Source organism: Anthonomus grandis, chromosome 22 (genome assembly GCF_022605725.1).
Source record: "Anthonomus grandis grandis chromosome 22, icAntGran1.3, whole genome shotgun sequence".
Lineage (NCBI taxonomy): Eukaryota > Metazoa > Arthropoda > Insecta > Coleoptera > Curculionidae > Anthonomus > Anthonomus grandis.
Genome location: NC_065567.1, coordinates 47,707,996 through 47,728,609, shown reverse-complemented (window position 1 = coordinate 47,728,609; position 20,614 = coordinate 47,707,996). Strand labels below are relative to the sequence as shown.

The window sequence follows — 20,614 nt, the reverse complement described above, 5'->3', positions numbered from 1 at the left end:
AAAAATTAGTTTTTGTCATAGGGTTAATACTTGGTATCTGTTTGTTAATACTATTCCAAACCTTTTACTAATTTCATTATTATATTGTTCCATAAGTTTTATAATGATAGAAGTAATAAATGGTAGAAGTTGTTTATTTGATATAATAAATAATATGACTTAGAATAGGGCAACAAAAAGCAAATACCTATACTCTCAAAAATGTTATAAACTATATAATTAAATTTTTAATTACCTAAGAGAAACAGGGATATACATTTCTTAGACAGGTAAGTGACTGCTCCCTTACCCGATTTATTCAGCAAGTGTCAAACATTAAATCAGAAATATTTTAACTTACGCTATTTTAAATTGCGGTGTAAAATAGTAGTAGTCCAATATAAATACATGGGTCCTCCTTGCATGGATCCCCTTCGCCATTGCTGCCTCCTTATTCAGGAAGAGAGTTAAAATCTCATCTACCAGCCCTATGCACGCCACTTTCTATCTTGCCGTCTTCCATGAGTGCGTACACGATATGCTGGAATTGTCAAAGGGTCTTTTCTGGAATTTCACACTTATTTTCTGACCATTGCCTACAACGTAAAAGAAAAACAATAGAATTAACGGTTAGTATTCAAGAGGTTTGCCGCCTTCTAACATTTAACACTGTTGTTACTGACAGCTGCCAATGTTGTCTGTCAATATCAAGTGTCAAACGAAAAGAAAATAAACTAATGCTTCATCCAGATGTTACAGATATCGACGCTACCGGTCGATATTCATTTGGGATTCATTCTTCATTCCCTCGAAGTATCGTATACTTTTGTATATATATGTTACCGCTAATATCCAAAATCCGCTAATATGCATAATAGCTAGATATATTGGGAATTATGCGTAAATACTAAAACCGTTGGTAGTTATGCAAAATAACGGCGCGTATCAGAAATTATCGATAACTACTAAAATCACTTAGATTCAATTAGAAATTAAATTATTTATAATTATTAAAGATTTCTTAATAAGTTTTTATTATTGTACGTTTATGGCCACGGTTGCTCCTGATTTGATGTTATGACATAGTATATGAGCAAACTATAAATTATATGAGTGAACTTGTGAAAAGATCGGCTTAAATCGCATTTTTTCCCATAGTGCGAGACAAACAGCACAAGTTTTTACTATCGCAATGGTCCACAAAAACACTCAAATACGTCTTTTTTCAGCTCATACACTAAAGAAAAAATAGAACTTCACAAATGCCGTGTTACCATTTCAAATTTTTTTTAAGCGGTTTTAGGAAAAAGAATGTTAATAACTTTTTTTGCTTTGAAGACCTTATTTTTGAGCTTAGAATAACATATATCTTGTTCTACTTTTTATTTTTAATCCAAAATCTAACATGAATAAGCTAAATTAATACTATTCATTTTTCAATTTATCTCTTTCTTTGAAGAATTTTTTGTTTTGTTTATTACAGGTCGCAGGGCCAGACTCAAAGACAGCAGAGATTGATTTGAGACAGGATTGCTTTACGCATGGATAATTCTATGTAGCCTGTTCTAGAACAAGTTCACCAAAAAATTTATCAATTCTGGCACAAGAAGGCAAAACAAAAAAAGTTGTTTACAAAGAAGTTCTTCAGTAGAACTTTTCTTTTATTTTCAAATTTCACGCGAGCAACGCCGCGGGCATTTAGCTAGTTCATAAAGCGTTTGTTGACATTTAGTAGAATTATTTATTTTTATTATTTTTTTATTTTGCTTTTGGTCTCTTTGGGATGCAATTCTACTAGTAACTTCAAGTATGTCGATCTGGGTATCTGTGTCTATAGGTATCTTGTATGGACTTCTCAATTTTCGGATCTTCTGGCACCGTGATTACCACTTTGAGTATCTGTTGCAAGAGGGCTACCTACTTTTATAGCTGTAAATACTGTGTCGGCCAATTTTAAGGCCTGCTATTTTCTTAAAATTATCTACTTTACGTAGTAATAATAACTAACGTAGTAATAATGTCTTTGTTCGGGACAGTATTATTTTCCCTTAATTTCATAATGAGTTTAAGTATAGTGGCAACAGCGCTCATCTGTCAATCTATTTATAATTACGCCTTGTTATTTCCCCGCTCCCCGGACAATAAGTTAGTCGTCTATTGTCATCCATTCGGTAACAATTAAGTAATGTCGCGCGGCCGCCGTGTTTTGGCCCTCTGTAATTATGCGGTTACTCATGTAAATTTTAAGTTTAATGTTTGTTAAATACTCCCGATAACTGTGTAAAAACTGTTTATTTGTTTTCTTTATCATTTGAAACTCAAGTATGAATAAATTACGTTCTGAGTACGAGGAATTCGTAGTTTATCATTTGCCCCATATCCGAGTATTTTAAGTGGATAAAGCAGCTAAGACGGGTGGTTTTAGCACACAGTCTTCTTCTCCCGTTTGTGTTTTCGCATCTGTAGATTCCTTAGCTACTATTTATTATATAATTATTTAATCTTTTTTCATATTTTGCGATCTTAACGTTTTGTTCCTTTTTTGTCTGATGTCTTTCGTATTTGTCACTTTTATATTCTGCAACCGTTTAGTTTTGTTAAGCCTATTTGCTTTGCTAAAGTTTTAATATTTTTGTGTACATTTTGCGTCTGGTCAAAAAACTTCATTAGTTCGTCAACCCTAGTTTTCAGTACTTCAAGGTTTCTCGATATGATCCAAAATATATTCTGTTCTTCTGGAGTAGCGTTTCGTTTCCTTTTTTTGTTGTTGTTACATACTGCGTCTTCCTCTTCACTTGTCTGGTGTTTCTTTAGCTCCGACGATATGGTCCCCTTTGCAAATGGGGGTGTCCTGGATATACTGTTTCTCGCTGAAAAGAATCCATCTCTAATAATTCCTTTCTCTTTCCTTTCTCAGTCGCATAGGACTGCTCCCAGGCCTGGTTCCCTGCCAATGGAAATGAGCAGTTTTTTGGTTGACGGTCGGACGCGGCCTGCTCAACCGCATCACCGACCGGAACTGGGGATCCGTGCCGCTGCTCCGTAAACTTTTCTCCTGTAGTTTTACCCTGCTATTATTTATTTATAGTTCTTGTCCATAGCCGAGTCATTATCATGTTATCAATTTATTTTATTTTAATTTTTTTTGCCCTCGAAAACCTAATAGCGCCGGGATCGGAAATATCAAGGGTTGACCAAGAGCGGTCGAAATAGAAAGACGAAAAGAGTCTCGCCCCAAGTTTAGAGGAAAGAAGGCGAGGGTGAAGGAAGGAAAGTGAGTATGAAGGTAAGTACCTGAGCCGCTCTTTGCAGACAGTGATCCAATCTCGCCGTAGAAGCATTCGAGATTGGATAACTGGGAATCAACTCGTTTATTACTTCCGACACTCTATCATCTGTCAATTTTATTGGTTCTGTACCGCATTCTATGTTTTTCCTGACAATGTGATAGGCTTGTCTTCACAGGTCGTTCTCCAGTTCATTACAGAGTTCTTTCCACATTTTTGTTTTTTCCTTTTTAATTTCGTCCTTGAGCGCTTTTCTTGCGTTTATGTGTTCTTCATGGGCAGCACTTCGCTGTTCGACTGTTGCCAAGTCAAATTTTGTTTGTATGAGACCTTTGTTTTGCCCTGCGACTTCTTTGGCAGCTCTTTCTTAGTGTCTCTATTTTTTATTCCACCAGTATGGGTTCTTTGTCTGGTCCATAATGTATATCTGTAGAATCGTTGAGAATCTTTTTGACCATATTTGTCAGATTGTAGTGATTTTCTGGTTTTTCTCTCGGTTAATTCATTCCTCTTCTCGCGTAGCCTTTCTCTGTTGATTATGGTTTTATTTTTGAATGTCATGCTTGATATAATTTTTAACGAGAATTTTTACAGCTATATGTAGATGTAGTGATAAGGGCTCGTGATCCAAAACCCTCCACTCTCTAATTTTTTTAGCTATTCCTTGCGTAGATAGAGTTAAGTCTATATGAGATCTCGAGTTTCTCCTTACGAATGTGGGGGTTCCGTCATTATGAACTGCTAGTCCAAGTCTTGCCCCGGGCTCCAAGATATATTGTTCTTTTCTATCAGTTTCCGGCGAACCCCATTCTTCTGCTTTCGTATTGAAATCACCAGCTACTACTGCCTCTCGTTCTGTAGTCTCTACCATATCTAGCAGTGTATCAATGTAAGTTTTATGTTGTTGCAGCAGAATATTTGGAGATGCCTAAAACCCATAGATTTTCTGAAGTCCCAGCACTCATAACCTTCTTTCATAACCCTCTTGACATTAATGTTTGTGTTTAAGAGTTTAACCAGGCCACCCACCTTGCCCTGTCTGCACTCCAGAGTGACTTTTTTGTTAATTTTATATTTGAATCACTCACTACTAAAATATCTGTAGATTCTTTTGCTGCAACTTTCGCTGCCATATCGTGGGCACCAGCGGAGCGGTCGGCGTTTGTTTGGAGCATCTTCAACATATTTAATTGGATTTAATAAATAAGTAAAATATGTAAAATTAATTAGGAACTAGTACTAGAAAGAATATATCACAGTCTTTTTACAGTCGGTCAAAGTTCATATCACAGTTTTATCACATATTAGGTTTCTCTTTATGACAGTCGTATTTTCTCTACTTCTTGGCTTGCGAAATGGCTCTCTTAAAAGCAGTTCATCGGCCTGTTCCCAATTTGTGTCCCTTATTGCAGAACACAATCTTTAGATAGGTGACTGGTCTTGAGTGGTCCTTACCACAATTTATGCATATACTACGTTTTTATGTTTTCCATAGTTTCTTCTATTTTTTGCTTAAGGAATTTCACTGCTTGATCGTTTTTATCCGTCACCAAGAGAACACTGCCACTTTTTGCCTCTTGCATTTTCTGAATTATCTTTTTACTGTGCCTCTTAATTTGGCTTTCAGTTCTTTTGCAATCTCTTCAAAGGGGTTGTTGCCCTTCTCGAGGATTATGACAGTTGTGCCTCTCTGCCATCTCCTTCTGTCATTTTCTTTTATTTTTTCTTCTTTCTGCAGGTCTTTCTCATTGTTTGTATAGATGGTTACGTATGTATTTTGGCCATAAAAAATGGCCTCAACCATTTTTTTAAACCTGTGAATTTCCATTCCTTCTATTTTATGGATTGTCACTTTATCATCATCTATAGTTTCCTGTCGCAGTTCTATTAAACGATCCCAAAGTTCCTTCTCACTAGTTCCCTGGTTTATTCTAATGATCTTTTGATTTGTGATTTCTTGTGATCTTCACTGCTGTGCGGTTGTACACCTCAAAATTGGCTTCCGTGTCGATGATTTCTCGATATCGCTCTTTAAACAGCGCCTCGATGCTCGTACACATTTCTAATTCGTTTGCACATACTAAAATGACTTTAACCGTTGCCTCTTTTGTTTTGAGGGGGTTACCTACTTTTATTTCGGTGTTCAGATAAACACTGTCCTTCCAGTCCCTTTGAGGTTCCGTGTTCCATACATCGTAAGATGTTAGTTTTCCTGTGTCAAGTAGATCTCTTTCACCTTGCTGAGTCCACACTGAAGTTTGTGTACCTTCATCTACCTTCTCCCTTTTTTTATTAGGAAACTATTAAAGTTCTTGTAGAGTTCCCTTTCCACTTTACTGGCCGCTTGATTGATAGTCTGTGCTAGCCCTTTTACTTGTTTGTAGACATTTTTATTTGCTCGTCCGAACTCTACTAATTCGTTTATGTTTTGCAATAATTCTGTAATATTTTATTGCATCCTTTGTTGTGCTTCCATCTTGTGGCATTCTCTTTCGGGTTTTGGAGATGTTTCTGTAAGCGATACATCCGTACGTTTGCTCTTATCCATTATACTTGTGAGAAAAACGACTCGCCGATGCGTTTGAAACTCTCCTTACAACATCAGGTGAATTAACGGTTCCTCCTATTGATCTTCTGCGTTATTCAAGGTCTTCAAGTCTTAGTAGTAGTTTACGTTAATCTTCGTCAATACTTTGGCTACATAGTTCGGTGTTAGTGCTACTTAGTTTCTTGGATTCTGTGTTCCGTAATGGTAGATTGTCCCCCCCAGAATCCGTGGAATAGCCCTCCATAGCGGAGGAGTGGGATTCCCCAGTATAGCACATACCATTGTGTTACAGCGTTACTCGTACGCCACCATTCGCCCCCGGACTATAAGCAATCGAATGACCTCGGTTTGTCGCGCTGTTTCTCGTGCTCGTGCGTCGACGCGTACTTCGGAGAAAATCGTCTGGCTCTCCGAAGTTTCTGACGAATTCGAGATGATTGGATGGTTGCTGGTATAATATAAAGGAGGATTGTTTGGCGCGGAGAATTTATAAATCAAGCAACGTACCGCAAAATTTACTCACACTGGGCACAGTATTTTATGTTTGCTTGTCTTGTTGGTGTTCGTAGTGGTTGTAAAATCTTTTATTTCATGCATCAAGAGATACTATTTGTTATAAAATTGACCAAATCAAATTAGTGTTAAAGAAGAATGGAGTGCTGGCTTAAAGGTGTTGCAAAAAATGTGATTCGTTTGAATGATGCGTCAGATCAAGGTGATATGAAGGCGTCAAGTTCTAGTTTTATGGTCTCAAGTTCAAGTAGTAAAACATCTAATAACACACTGAAGGTGAAAAAAACGAAAGTATGACGAATCATACCTTAATCTCGGATTTGTTGATTCTAACGGCTCACCTCTTTGTATGTTGTGCAGGAAACTCCTTCTTAATAGTTCGATGGTACCTGCTAAGATGCGCTGACATTTAGGAACTGTACATCCCGACTTCAAAAACAAAAGTAAAGAATTTTTTCTACGTAAAAAAGAACAATTAATAAGAAGCCAAACAACTATGACGTATGCGACTCAGACTGTGAATGAAAAGGCCACGGAGGCATCGTATTTGGTTAGTTACCGCAGTGCCCAAGCAGGAGAAGCGCACACTATAGCTGAAAAGCTAATAAAACCATGTGTGGTAGACATAACAAAATGTAGGCTCGACGAAAAATCTGTAAAGCATCTTTCTACAGTACCGCTTTCGAACGATACAGGTACGCGCCGAATTGGGGATATCTCAGCAAACATAAAACAAGAACTGGTTTCACGGCTTCAAAATAACAAATAAAAGGGTAAAATTTTGAGAAGGCTTTTTGAACTAAGAACAGAATTAGAAACTTTTCTAGACTAGACTAGCATTTTTAGCAGACATATTTGGAAAACTTAACCAATTAAATCTGCCACTACAAGGAAAACAGACAACAGTTTTATGTTATGCGAACAACAAAATAACTGCCTTTAAAAGAAAATTAGATTTTTGGAGTACTTATTTTGGTAAGAGAGAAATCGGAAGCTTTTTATTGCTAAGTTAGTTGCTTAGCCACCATAGTCTTAGTCATACAGAAATAGTTCAAAATGAAATATTTGTTGGATTGGTGCAATATCTCAATTATCTGCAAGGGACTTTTGAATCTTACTTTCCTGAAGAACAGATACAAAACTGAAAATAAACTCATGGATTTAAAACCCTTTTTCATCTAAATGCAGAAGCCTGAAAATATGTCAAATCAGATCAATGAATCATTTCTAGAAATGACATCGGATACAAGCATGGAATCATTGTTCAAAACAGTTTTACTAAATGATTTTTGGTGCAGGTTTCGTGATGAATATCCACAATTTGCCACAGAAGCTTTGAATGTTCTTCTGCCGTTCCCAACAACGTATTTGTGTGAAACGGGATTTTCAGCATATACAGCTACAAAAACAAAATACCGCAATAGACTGGATGCCGAACCAGACATGAGAATTCAAAATTCTTCTATCAAGCCTGACATTACCCAGTTGATGAGGAATAAAAAACAATTACATGCCTCGCATTAAATGAACTTAGTGTTATCATTTGCTTACTAACTCACTACTTACTGAATCTATCTTTTTTTGTATGATTATTAATAAACAATTCACTTATAACTGCTTTTGCTTTTAGTTTAGAGTCTAGGGTTCCGTTAAAGATTTATTTTTTTAAATGGGTTCCGTCACGAAAAAAGTTTGAGCAACATTATTCTATTGAATAGCAATACCACGAAGAACGTTCTAGCTGGAAAGGAAAAGCAGTGAGAGCAAGTATGAGACAAGGATGGAAATAGAGTCGAGAGTCAGTATTTTCTACGTATTTCGAGAGCAGGAATATTTCAATATATAAGCGGGATCGTGAGGCAGAGCAAGGCAATTCAATTCGACGGGACGACGAGACAACGAATACAATTCAATTCAGTTCGGAGCTTAATACAAGCCAATATTTCATGCGCCATAGTGTTTTAGAGTTTAGTTGCGCCGACACAAATTTACGTTTACTGCGCAACAATTTGATACTGAAAATATTACTTTGTCAAATTGATATCAGGAAATTCTTCGAAAGAGGTAAGTCAACACAAAACAAAACCTAATATGACTATTTGATTTCTTAATTCAAACCACAAAGTTAACAAATTTTGAATATAGCAATATTACTTTAACTGATAAGTCCGAAGTAAATGATATTTGAATGTAATGTTATTATATTTATTTTGATCTCTTTTTTCCGTATTTTCATGCTATGCCTAAACACCGTAATAGAAATTTTGTGTATCCATTTTTTACGGACAACACGCGAAAAAAGAAAAAAATGTCGGAAAAGTAGCAGTGGAAGTGATGAAAATAACAGCTATAATAAAACTACTCATTTAATGTCAAGATCATTACATGCTAACATTGGACAAGCGTCACATTCTCCAGAAGCTGTTATATATCTGTTGCCGACTATTCTTCTCCATCGACGTCCCAACAAACTTATGACATCAACGTCGATCCTGAAATTATAGTGGACGATGGATATCATGGAAATGATCTGGGTCGTCATGTTGGGTTGGCTACCCAGGTATCGACGGAAAAGAAGAGCGAGTTGGATAATAATTAGCCATGGTGCATCATGGAGGAATTTTGGGATCATTTATGGTCAGGCCACATATAAAAAATATGCATGGAGACTGCCGAAAGTATGCAACGACCAACCTTCATCTAACAGAGACAAATGATGCAAAAAATTTTCTTGAAAATGTTCCTGTAGACATCTAACTGCAAAATGGACACCAAAAAGAAATCGATGAAAACAGACAAATATTGTCATCAATTATTTCTTGTATAGTATTTTGCGGTACACATGATATGCCTATTAGGAGAAAACAAACAGATGAGGGTGTTTTAGTAGATTTATTGAAGTTGAGAATCAATTCAGGGGATGATAAATTAAAGAGTCACCTAGGAAAGTGCCGTCGCAATACAGTTTACACATCTCCAAAAATACAAAACGAATTGATAAATTTATGTGACGAAGTTATTAAGGAGAATATAATAAGTGAGGTTCAGAAGACCATGGCTTACTCAGTCTTAGCTGATGAAACAGCAGACCTAGCTGGGAAAGAACAGCTGTCAATAGAGATGCGATTATACGACGAAAGCAAAAGGAAAATCAGAGAAGAATTTGTAGAGTTCATTGAACTAAAAGCACAAAATGCTTCAGCAATTGCCGAAGCAATTGACAATTTCTTGATTAAAGCAATTGACAATTTGTTGATTAGTTCTAACCTCCCAATCAAAGATTGCGAAAGGTGTGGATTCGATGGCTGTTTTACAATGGCTGGGAAAGAGGGTGGCGTACAAGCCATTTTGAGAAAAAATATCCTCGTGCTTTATATTTTTATTTTTCAAGTCACAAACTTAACCTTGTTGTGAATGATGCGAACGAAATGCCAGAAATTAGAAATACTTTTGCCACTGTAAAAGATGTTATAAAGTTTTTCAGAGAATCGTCTACACGTCGAAATTACGCTCCAAACCTATCACGCATGTGTAAGACGAGATGATCCGAAAAATACAAATCATTCAGAAAGTTTTCTCAAAATTTCCCAGAGCTTAAGAAATCTCTAGAAACGTTATCCGTAGAGGAAATATATGCCACCGGAAAATCTGCATATCAGTTGCATTCAGCCGTTACAAAACAAGTGTTTATTATTGCTCCACAAACAATAGCCAAATATTCAGCAGTTTTAAAACCAGTAGTTAGCGCACTGCAAGCTAAATCGATCGACATGATCTCGGTGGGAGAACACATCTAAAATATCAAAGATATTCTCAGAAATGACCACGAGTTTCCTGATAGAGTAATGAGTAATTAAATGCTTCAAAAAGCGCGAGTTGTTGCAATGGATTTGAACATAGAAATGTCGGTTCCACGTCTTGCTCAGAAGCAAACACATAGAAGTAATCCGCCATCAGACAATGATAACGAATATTGGCGGCGTGAGTGCTTAATCAATAATATTGTTGATTATTTTAAGTGGGTTACAAATCTTAATGAAAAAAAACAATGCTAAGAATCTCATTTATTTTATTTAAATTATTACAGCTAAGGCAACCACCAACACTCACATTTACAGATTTTTGCGTCTTGATTTTTTAACTGCAGAATCACGGATAAATTCTCAATGTATTAACAGAAACAACTCTGACTACTATCAACAACTGAATAGTTTTCCTTCCTCAATGAAGATCAATGATAGTTTTAAGCATGTTTCAAGGCAGAACATGATCTTTCAGTAGTACACTTTGAAATAGAAAGTTGAAACAAACAATTTAATGCAATGCAAAAAATACTTTTTTTACACTTAATTTGCCTTGAATTTTGCCGCCCTAGGCCATAGACTATATCTTCTTTACGGTAAGTCCGCCACTGTGTACAATATTTTTTAAACTTACCACTTTCAATAAAAGTTGCTATAATGTGAGATGGACAAGTTCCATGCATTTTTATGCTCCCTCCAGTTTTTGTAATATCTTTTTAAATACTTTCCAGTAAAACCTACAATAAACAAATCTTCTTAATACAAATACAAATAGGTTTTTAAAACTATCATTGTAGTAATTTTGTCCATGATGTCAATTTTGTTAATAATTAATAATATTAATAATTATACCACTTATATAATAATAATTAAAATAAGTGGGCCGATTTAGTTCGCCTTTTATATTTTTAAATTTTACCTTTCGAGTTCTGTTGCAATTATAATATTAAATCTTAGAATTTGTCAGAGTTGTTTTAAAAAATACATATGCACAGGGGCAAGGAAGGTGTTTTGTTTCCAAGCATATTCATCGATTCTCTGTTGTCAAGCTTACACGCATTTTCAAAAGAGAAAATTTTCAGCTATAATTAACACAAGATGTGAAAACCACAACACTGTCAAAGTCCTAATTAAATATTTGCACCAAATATGCTATTTACTAATAAGTACGAATTGTACTTAACGATTACGTAAGCAGCTCCAGCCGAGAAGGAAGTCTCACACATAATTTCCTCCACACATAATTCCTCCACATATAATAATATTAATTTATTGATGTTAGATTTTGGGTTAAACATTAAAAGTAGAAATAGATATATGTTATTCTAAGCTCAAAAATAAGGTCTTGAAAGCAAAAAAGTTATTAACATTCTTATTCCTAAAACCGGTTCAAAAAATTTGAAATGGTAACACGGCATTTGTGAAGTTTTATTTTCTCTATCTGTTCTATAGTGTTTGGCTGAAAAAAGACGTATTTGAGTATTTTTGTGGACCATTGCGATAGCTGGTCGACCATTGCGATAGTGCTGTTTTCCCGCACCATGGGAAAAAGGCGATTTAAGCCGATCTTTTCACAAGTTCACTCATATAATATTATTATGAAAATGTAAATACGTTAATTATTCTGCTAGTTTTTGTACAATTTTATTAGTATTCTGTAGTTAAAGTTGATTCGTAGGGTTTCTTTAGGGTTCTACTTACGTTTGGTTTATTATTTTCATCTATAGTGTTTAGTTTTTAAGTAGTTCATCTTGTTTGAGAGCCCCATTTTGGCCCCAATTTAGGTTATTTAGGTTATATTATTGTAAATCCTTGTAGTTCTAATTTTCTAGAATTTGTATACTTGCTTGCTTTGACTGTCATTATTCTCCTAAAATTATTGGTCTCTTTGGGCAAAAACAATGAAGATAATTCTAAATATTTCGAAACTGTTCCATCGGGTTTTAAAAAGGACGCGCTTCGTGACAAATCATTCAGTTTTAATTGTTTAGTCAGTTTTTACCTTGGAAACAATTAAACGACAGTCAAAGCGAGTTAGGTTAGTGTTTTTTGACGTTGACAATAAAAGTGTGTTCCCGAATTTCGTTACAATTGGTGTCAGAAGTAAAGGATATTTGGAAGCTCATTTTAGTGGATGCCTTTAACAAGAAGTCAGGCCAAGATGGAGACCGAGAAATTGATGGAGCTGCTATTAAGGAAGTTTGACGAGCAAAAAGTAGAACAAGAAGAACGAGACCGTAAACAGAAGGAAGAACAAGAACAACGAGACCGTAAACAGAAGGAAGAACAAGAAGAACGAGACCGTAAACAGAAGAAAGAACAAGAACAACGAGACCGTAAACAGAAGGAAGAACAAGAAGAACGAGACCGTAAACTGAAGGAAGAACAAGAAGAACGAGACCGCAAACAAGAAGAGCGAGACAAGAAACAGGAAGATTTACTAAAGACAATTAAATCTGACCTGAAGAAGGAAAATGAAGACCTAATAAGGACCATGAAAGATGACCTAAAGAAAGAAAATGAAGACCTGATTCGAACCATGAAAGATGACTTACTTAATTTAAATAATAATCTTAAAAAGGAGCAGGAGGAACGAGACAGAAAACAAGAGGAACGAGTTTTACAACTTAAAGAAGATCTGGAGAAGAATCAGAAACAATTAATGACTAACTTTGAAGCAACAGTAGAAGAAGAATTGGGGCAAGTACAGAAAAAGATCCAAGAACTAGAGATGAAAGTAAAACGGACTCCTCTTCATCCCGATCCTGGAATGCAAACAATGATGAAAGTAAAGCCACCAAAATTCGACGGCAAAGAAGCTTGGAGTACCTATTTGAATCAATTTGAGGCTGCTGCTAGGGGAAATCGCTGGGATAACGAAGAAAAGGCAATCAATCTTAAGCTAAGCCTTAGAGGAGAAGCTACAGAAATATTAAGAATGGTGCCATCTGAGGATCAGCTCAATTTCGACGTACTGGTGCGTACCTTAGAGATGAGATACGGTGAAGCCCATCTACAACAAGTGTACCAGGCTCAATTGAAATCTAGAAGACAACAACCCGAGGAAGGACTCCAACAGTTTGAGGCCGATGTTGCTCGATTAGTAAATCTGGCTTACCCTTCAGCCCCAACAGAGTTCCGAGAACAAATTTCTATAAATTGTTTTATTGACGGAGTTCGAGATCCAGATACTAACCACGCTCTAAGGATGGCTCATCATAAAAGTATATCAGAAGCTTTGGCCCATGGACTAGAGTATGAGGCAGCTTTTCAAGCAACTAGAAGGCAGACACGAATAAGACAAATCAGAACTTCGGAAAGTGATCTCGAAGACCGCCTAAAGAAGCTTGAATCATTATTAGCGAGGAAACCTAAAAGACCATTGCAATGCTGGAATTGCAATGAGGAGGGGCACCTTAAACGTCAATGCCCCAAGCCTTTAAGAGATCCAAGGAACCAGGAAAACTTCAACTTTAAGCTGGCTGGGTGCTACCAAGCCCCACGTATAAAACTAAACCGGCTGCCACATCCTGGAGAGAGCTTGGTAGTACCGGGAAAAATATGCGGCCGTGAATGTGAGATGGTAGTGGATACAGGATCAAGTCATACTATCGTGAAGCCGAACATCGTAGCACACTGTAGGCTCTCAGCACCACCCAATTTAATTCTGGAGTCTGCAAATGGAAAAAGGATCCCGATTCTTGGATTGCACGAAGCTACAGTCACCATTGGCTTAACAACATTCCAACAGCCAGTACTAGTGGCAGAAATCATGGATGATGTCATATTAGGATTAGATGTTATGAATGCTCAGCAGTTTAAAATGGATGTATATAACCGGATATTGACGACGAGAAATGAAGAGATTTTTATGCACCACCTATATGAAGATAAAGTAAATACCAGAGTCGTTAAGTTATTCAAGGATGTTACTATAGCAGGAAATTCAGAGGTGGTAATTTATGCTACAACTGGAGGAAAAGAGGGAGAAACTATTTTGATTGAGCCCATGGAAAAATGCAAACTATATGGTCAAGGAATTTTTCCAGCCAAGACGTTAACTACGCAGAAGAAATCTACTATTTTGGTTCGAATGGTAAATTTAAAAGGATATGATCAACACCTGAAACAAGGAGAGAACATTGGCGTATGCTCTGAAGTAGTGGCAGTCATGAAAAATGCTGATAGAAGTCGTTATTTAAACAGACCTTTTCCTGTATGTTTACAAAACCTATTTGAAGAATCTTCTGCCAATTTAACCATGGACCAGTGTAGTAAATTGCGACGTCTTCTTGAAGAAAATCAAGATGTGTTTTCCTTGCACGATAAAGACCTGGGAAGAACTGATTTGGTGCAGCATCGAATTAACACTGGAGACAATACTCCGATTAAACAAGCACCTCGAAGAATTCTGATAGCTAAACAAGGAGAAGTTTCCTCAATGCTTCAAGAAATGAGGACACAAGGAGTGATAGAGCCTTCTCAGAGTCCTTGGACATCTCCAGTTGTGCTAGTGAAGAAAAAGGATGGATCCACTAGATTTTGTGTAGACTATCGGCGACTGAATGATATTACCAAGAAAGACAGTTATCCCCTACCAAGAATTGACGACACCCTGGACACGCTATCAGGTTCACAATGGTTCTCAACACTCGATCTAAAGAGTGGATACTGGCAGGTAAAGATGCACCCAGAAGATAAGGAAAAGACCGCATTCTCGACTGGAACAGGACTTTGGCAGTTTACAGTAATGCCCTTTGAACTCTGCAATGCTCCAGCTACCTTTGAGAGACTTATGGACACAGTTTTACGTGGAATGACTTGGGAATCATGTTTAGTTTATCTGGATGACGTTATCATACTGGGGAAAACATTTGAAGATCATTTGAAGAATATTCAAAAGGTATTTGTTAAACTGCGAGAGCCCAACCTGAAGCTAAGTCCTAAAAAATGTTGCTTATTTCAAAAAGAAGTTCGATACCTTGGCCATGTAATATCAGAAAAAGGTGTCAAGACTGATCCAGATAAAGTAGAGGCGATCGAAAAATGGCCACGACCCACTGACAAACACCAGTTAAGAAGCTTTCTGGGCCTTTGTACCTATTACAGAAGACTTGTAAGAAATTTCGCTAATCTTGCAAAGCCTCTACATAAGCTCACGGAGGACAAAGTGGTATTTAGTTGGTCAACAGACTGTGAAGAAGCATTTCAACAGTTAAAGAGAGCACTATGCACATCTCCAATTTTAACATATCCGATTCCTGGACAAACATTTATTTTGGATACCGATGCGAGTAATGTTGGAATTGGGGCCGTTCTATCACAAAAATATGAAGATGGCGAGCAAGTAATAGCTTATTTCAGTAAAACATTATCAAAACCAGAAAGAAACTATTGTGTCACTAGACGAGAGCTATTGTCAGCAGTAAAAGCTATTGAACATTTCCATAAATATTTGTATGGTCAACGATTTATCCTTAGAACCGACCATGCTTCGTTGAAATGGCTGTTTCAGTTTAAAAACCCCGAAGGACAAATAGCAAGGTGGCTTCAACGATTACAAGAGTATGACTTTACAATAGAACATAGGAAAGGCGCATATCACCAAAATGCCGATGCTTTATCGAGAAGACCCTGTATTGAAACATTTCAACATTGTTTTAAAAAGGAATCAAAACAGCATCCAGAGATATTTACTTGTAATCGTATTGGCCTTCACAGTTCTAAAGAGTGGGATGTAGCTAGTTTAATCCAAGAAATGAATGGAAGAATGGAAAGACATTTCTGACAAATCTCCAGAACTTAAAGCTTATTGGTCTCAATGGAATTCATTGGTTATAAAAGATGGATTATTAAAAAGAGTCTGGGAGAGCGTAGATGGAAAAGAAAAGACATATCCTTCCTCGAAAACGTATTCCGGAAGTCCTTGAAGCTGTTCATGGCGGTGTCGGCGGAGGATATTTTGGAGTTAGTAAGACCTTGGCAAAAGTGAGAGAACGGTTTTACTGGCTGAACAGTCATCAAGATGTTGAACGCTGGTGCCGACAGTGTGAGCAGTGTTCGTCAAGCAAGGGCCCAAACACCCGGACAAGAGGAAAGATGATGCAGTATCTTGTTGGTGCACCTTTTGAACGAATTGCCATAGACGTAGCAGGACCCTTTCCTACTAGTAGCTCCGGAAACCGATATGCTCTTGTTGCTATGGATTACTTTAGTAAGTGGCCCGAGGTTTATCCGATTCCAAACCAAGAAGCAACGACAGTAGCTGAAGTGCTGTTCCAGAACTGGATTTGTCGTTTTGGTGTACCCAGAGAGATACATTCAGACCAAGGAAGGAACTTTGAGTCACAAATATTCCAACAAGTATGCCAGTTGCTGGGAATCATTAAGACCCGTACAACCCCACTACACCCTCAGTCTGATGGAATGGTTGAAAGATTTAACCGCACATTTGAAACCTATTTAAGGATGGTAGTAAACTCTAAGCAAACCGACTGGGATACCTGTATACAACCATTCCTATTGGCATATCGTTCTTCTATCCACAAGTCAACTGGAAAAAGCCCGGCAAAAGTTGTCTACGGTGATGAACTTCGTTTACCTTTGGACATTATTACTGGAAGACCCCATAAGTCTGAAACCCTGGAGGAGTACGTCGACCATTTACAAGAGCGTTTACAAATTGTTCACGAACAAGCACGGGATAAACTTCATCTAGAAAGTAACAGAATGAAATCACGTTATGACATAAAGGCAAATTCTACCGGTTTTAATCCTGGGGATAAAGTCTGGTTATACAATCCACGGAGGACGAAGGGCAAGTCACCAAAGCTCCAGAAGGATTGGGAAGGTCCATTCAATGTGGTCACCAGAATCAACGACGTGGTGTACCGTATCCAGCGACATCCGACAGCGAAGAGGAAAATTGTAAACATCGTCCCGCTAGCGCCCTATCATGACTCAGGTGGTCCCATGTTTGATCGGGACGATCAAACTTGAGAGGGGAGCAGTATTATGAAAATGTAAATACGTTAATTATTCTGCTAGTTTTTGTACAATTTTATTAGTATTCTGTAGTTAAAGTTGATTCGTAGGGTTTCTTTAGGGTTCTACTTACGTTTGGTTTATTATTTTCATCTATAGTGTTTTGTTTTTAAGTAGTTCATCTTGTTTGAGAGCCCCATTTTGGCCCCAATTTAGGTTATTTAGGTTATATTATTGTAAATCCCTGTAGTTCTAATTTTCTAGAATTTGTATACTTGCTTGCTTTGACTGTCAGTATTCTCCTAAAATTATTGGTCTCTTTGGGCAAAAACAATGAAGATAATTCTAAATATTTCGAAACTGTTCCATCGGGTTTTAAAAAGGACGCGCTTCGTGACAAATTATTCAGTTTTAATTGTTTAGTCAGTTTTTACCTTGGAAACAATTAAACGACAGTCAAAGCGAGTTAGGTTAGTGTTTTTGACGTTGACAATAAAAGTGTGTTCCCGAATTTCGTTACAATATATAGTTCACTTATATACTATGTCATAACATCAAATCAGGAGCAACCGTGGCCATAACGTATTTTATGTTTGCTTGTCTTGTTGTTGTTCGTAGTGGTTGTAAAATCTTTTATTTCATGCATCAAGAGATACTATTTGTTATAAAATTGACCAAATCAAATTAGTGTTAAAGAAGAATGGAGTGCTGGCTTAAAGGTGTTGCAAAAAATGTGATTCGTTTGGATGATGCGTCAGATCAAGGTGATATGAAGGCGTCAAGTTCTAGTTTTATGGTCTCAAGTTCAAGTAGTAAAACATCTAATAACACACTGAAGGTGAAAAAAACGAAAGTATGACGAATCATACATTAATCTCGGATATGTTGATTCTAACGGCTCACCTCTCTGTATGTTGTGCAGGAAACTCCTTCTTAATAGTTCGATGGTACCTGCTAAGATGCGCTGACATTTAGGAACTGTACATCCCGACTTCAAAAACAAAAGTAAAGAATTTTTTCTACGTAAAAAAGAACAATTATTAAGAAGCTAAAAAACTATGACGTATGCGACTCAGACTGTGAATGAAAAGGCCACGGAGGCATCGTATTTGGTTAGTTACCGCAGTGCCCAAGCAGGAGAAGCGCACACTATAGCTGAAAAGCTAATAAAACCATGTGTGGTAGACATAACAAAATGTAGGCTCGACGAAAAATCTGTAAAGCATCTTTCTACAGTACCGCTTTCGAACGATACAGGTACGCGCCGAATTGGGGATATCTCAGCAAACATAAAACAAGAACTGGTTTCACGGCTTCAAAATAACAAATTCGTCTTGCAAATGGATGAGTCGACTGATGTCGCTGGACTGGCCGGCCATCTTGCTAGTAATTGTGCGATATTCATGTAAACATTCACTTGAAGAAGACTTGCTTATGTGCTCATCGCTGCCTACTAACACAACCGAAGAAGACATTTTTAACAGGATTAATATATTTTTTAAAGAAAACCCAACTCGATTGGAATGATTGCATTGGAGCCAAGGCAATGATAGGTAGAACAGCAGGAGCAATATCACGAATAAAAATGAAAGCGCCAATTTGTAATTCCAGAGACTGCATCCTGCGTAGACAACCACTCGCTGTTAAGAAAATGCAAACAAATCTAAAATTGGTTCTTGATGAGTCAGTAAAAATAATAAATTTTGTCAAGTCTCGTCCACTACAATCCCGATTGTTCCCAATATTATGTGAACATTATGGTAGCGATCATAAAACACTATTGCTCCATACTAAAGTGAGATGGTTGTCTCGGGGTAAAATTTTGAGAAGGCTTTTTGAACTAAGAACAGAATTAAAAACTTTTCTAGACTAGACTAGCATTTTTAGCAGACATATTTGGAAAACTTAACCAATTAAATCTGCCACTACAAGGAAAACAGACAACAGTTTTATGTTATGCGAACAACAAAATAACTGCCTTTAAAAGAAAATTAGATTTTTGGATTACTTATTTTGGTAAGAGAGAAATCGGAAGCTTTTTATTGCTAAGTTAGTTGCTTAGCCACCATAGTCTTAGTCATACAGAAATAGTTCAAAATGAAATATTTGTTGGATTGGTGCAATATCTCAATTATCTGCAAGGGACTTTTCAATCTTACTTTCCTGAAGAACAGATACAAAACTGAAAATAAACTCATGGATTTAAAACCCTTTTTCATCAAAATGCAGAAGCCTGAAAATATGTCAAATCAGATCAATGAATCATTTCTAGAAATGACATCGGATACAAGCATGGAATCATTGTTCAAAACAGTTTTACTAAATGATTTTTGGTGCAGGTTTCGTGATGAATATCCACAATTTGCCACAGAAGCTTTGAATGTTCTTCTGCCGTTCCCAACAACGTATTTGTGTGAAACGGGATTTTCAGCATATACAGCTACAAAAACAAAATACCGCAATAGACTGGATACCGAACCAGACATGAGAATTCAAAATTCTTCTATCAAGCCTGACATTACCCAGTTGATGAGGAATAAAAAACAATTACATGCCTCGCATTAAATGAACTTAGTGTTATCATTTGCTTACTAACTCACTACTTACTGAATCTATCTTTTTTTGTATGATTATTAATAAACAATTCACTTATAACTGCTTTTGCTTTTAGCTTAGAGTCTAGGGTTCCGTTAAAGATTTATTTTTTTAAATGGGTTCCGTCACGAAAAAAGTTTGAGCAACATTATTCTATTGAATAGCAATACCACGAAGAACGTTCTAGCTGGAAAGGAAAAGCAGTGAGAGCAAGTATGAGACAAGGATGGAAATAGAGTCGAGAGTCAGTATTTTCTACGTATTTCGAGAGCAGGAATATTTCAATATATAAGCGGGATCGTGAGGCAGAGCAAGGCAATTCAATTCGACGGGACGACGAGACAACGAATACAATTCAATTCAGTTCGGAGCTTAATACAAGCCAATATTTCATGCGCCATAGTGTTTTAGAGTTTAGTTGCGCCGACACGAATTTACGTTTACTGCGCAACAATTTGATACTGAAAATATTACTTTGTCAAATTGATATCAGGAAATTCTTCGAAAGAGGTAAGTCAAAACAAAACAAAACCTAATATGACTATTTGATTTCTTAATTCAAACCACAAAGTTAACAAATTTTGAATATAGCAATATTACTTTAACTGATAAGTCCGAAGTAAATGATATTTGAATTATATTTATTTTGATCTCTTTTTTCCGTATTTTCATGCTATGCCTAAACACCGTAATAGAAATTTTGTGTATCCATTTTTTACGGACAACACGCGAAAAAAGAAAAAAATGTCGGAAAAGTAGCAGTGGAAGTGATGAAAATGACAGCTATGATAAAACTACTCATTTAATGTCAAGATCATTACATGCTAACATTGGACAAGCGTCACATTCTCCAGAAGCTGTTATATATCTGTTGCCGACTATTCTTCTCCATCGACGTCCCAACA

The 20,614-nt window shown here is 36.7% G+C and overlaps 1 long non-coding RNA gene across 1 annotated transcript; it reads right to left on the bottom strand.

The window, feature by feature from the left end:
• Positions 1-118: 118 nt before the first annotated feature.
• LOC126749127 (uncharacterized) lies at positions 119-703 on the bottom strand. The gene is made up of 2 exons (XR_007664902.1): positions 641-703; positions 119-575 (listed from the first exon to the last, which is right to left on the bottom strand). It is a non-coding gene; the product is annotated as an uncharacterized LOC126749127 (long non-coding RNA).
• Between the last annotated feature and the right edge of the window lie 19,911 nt (positions 704-20,614).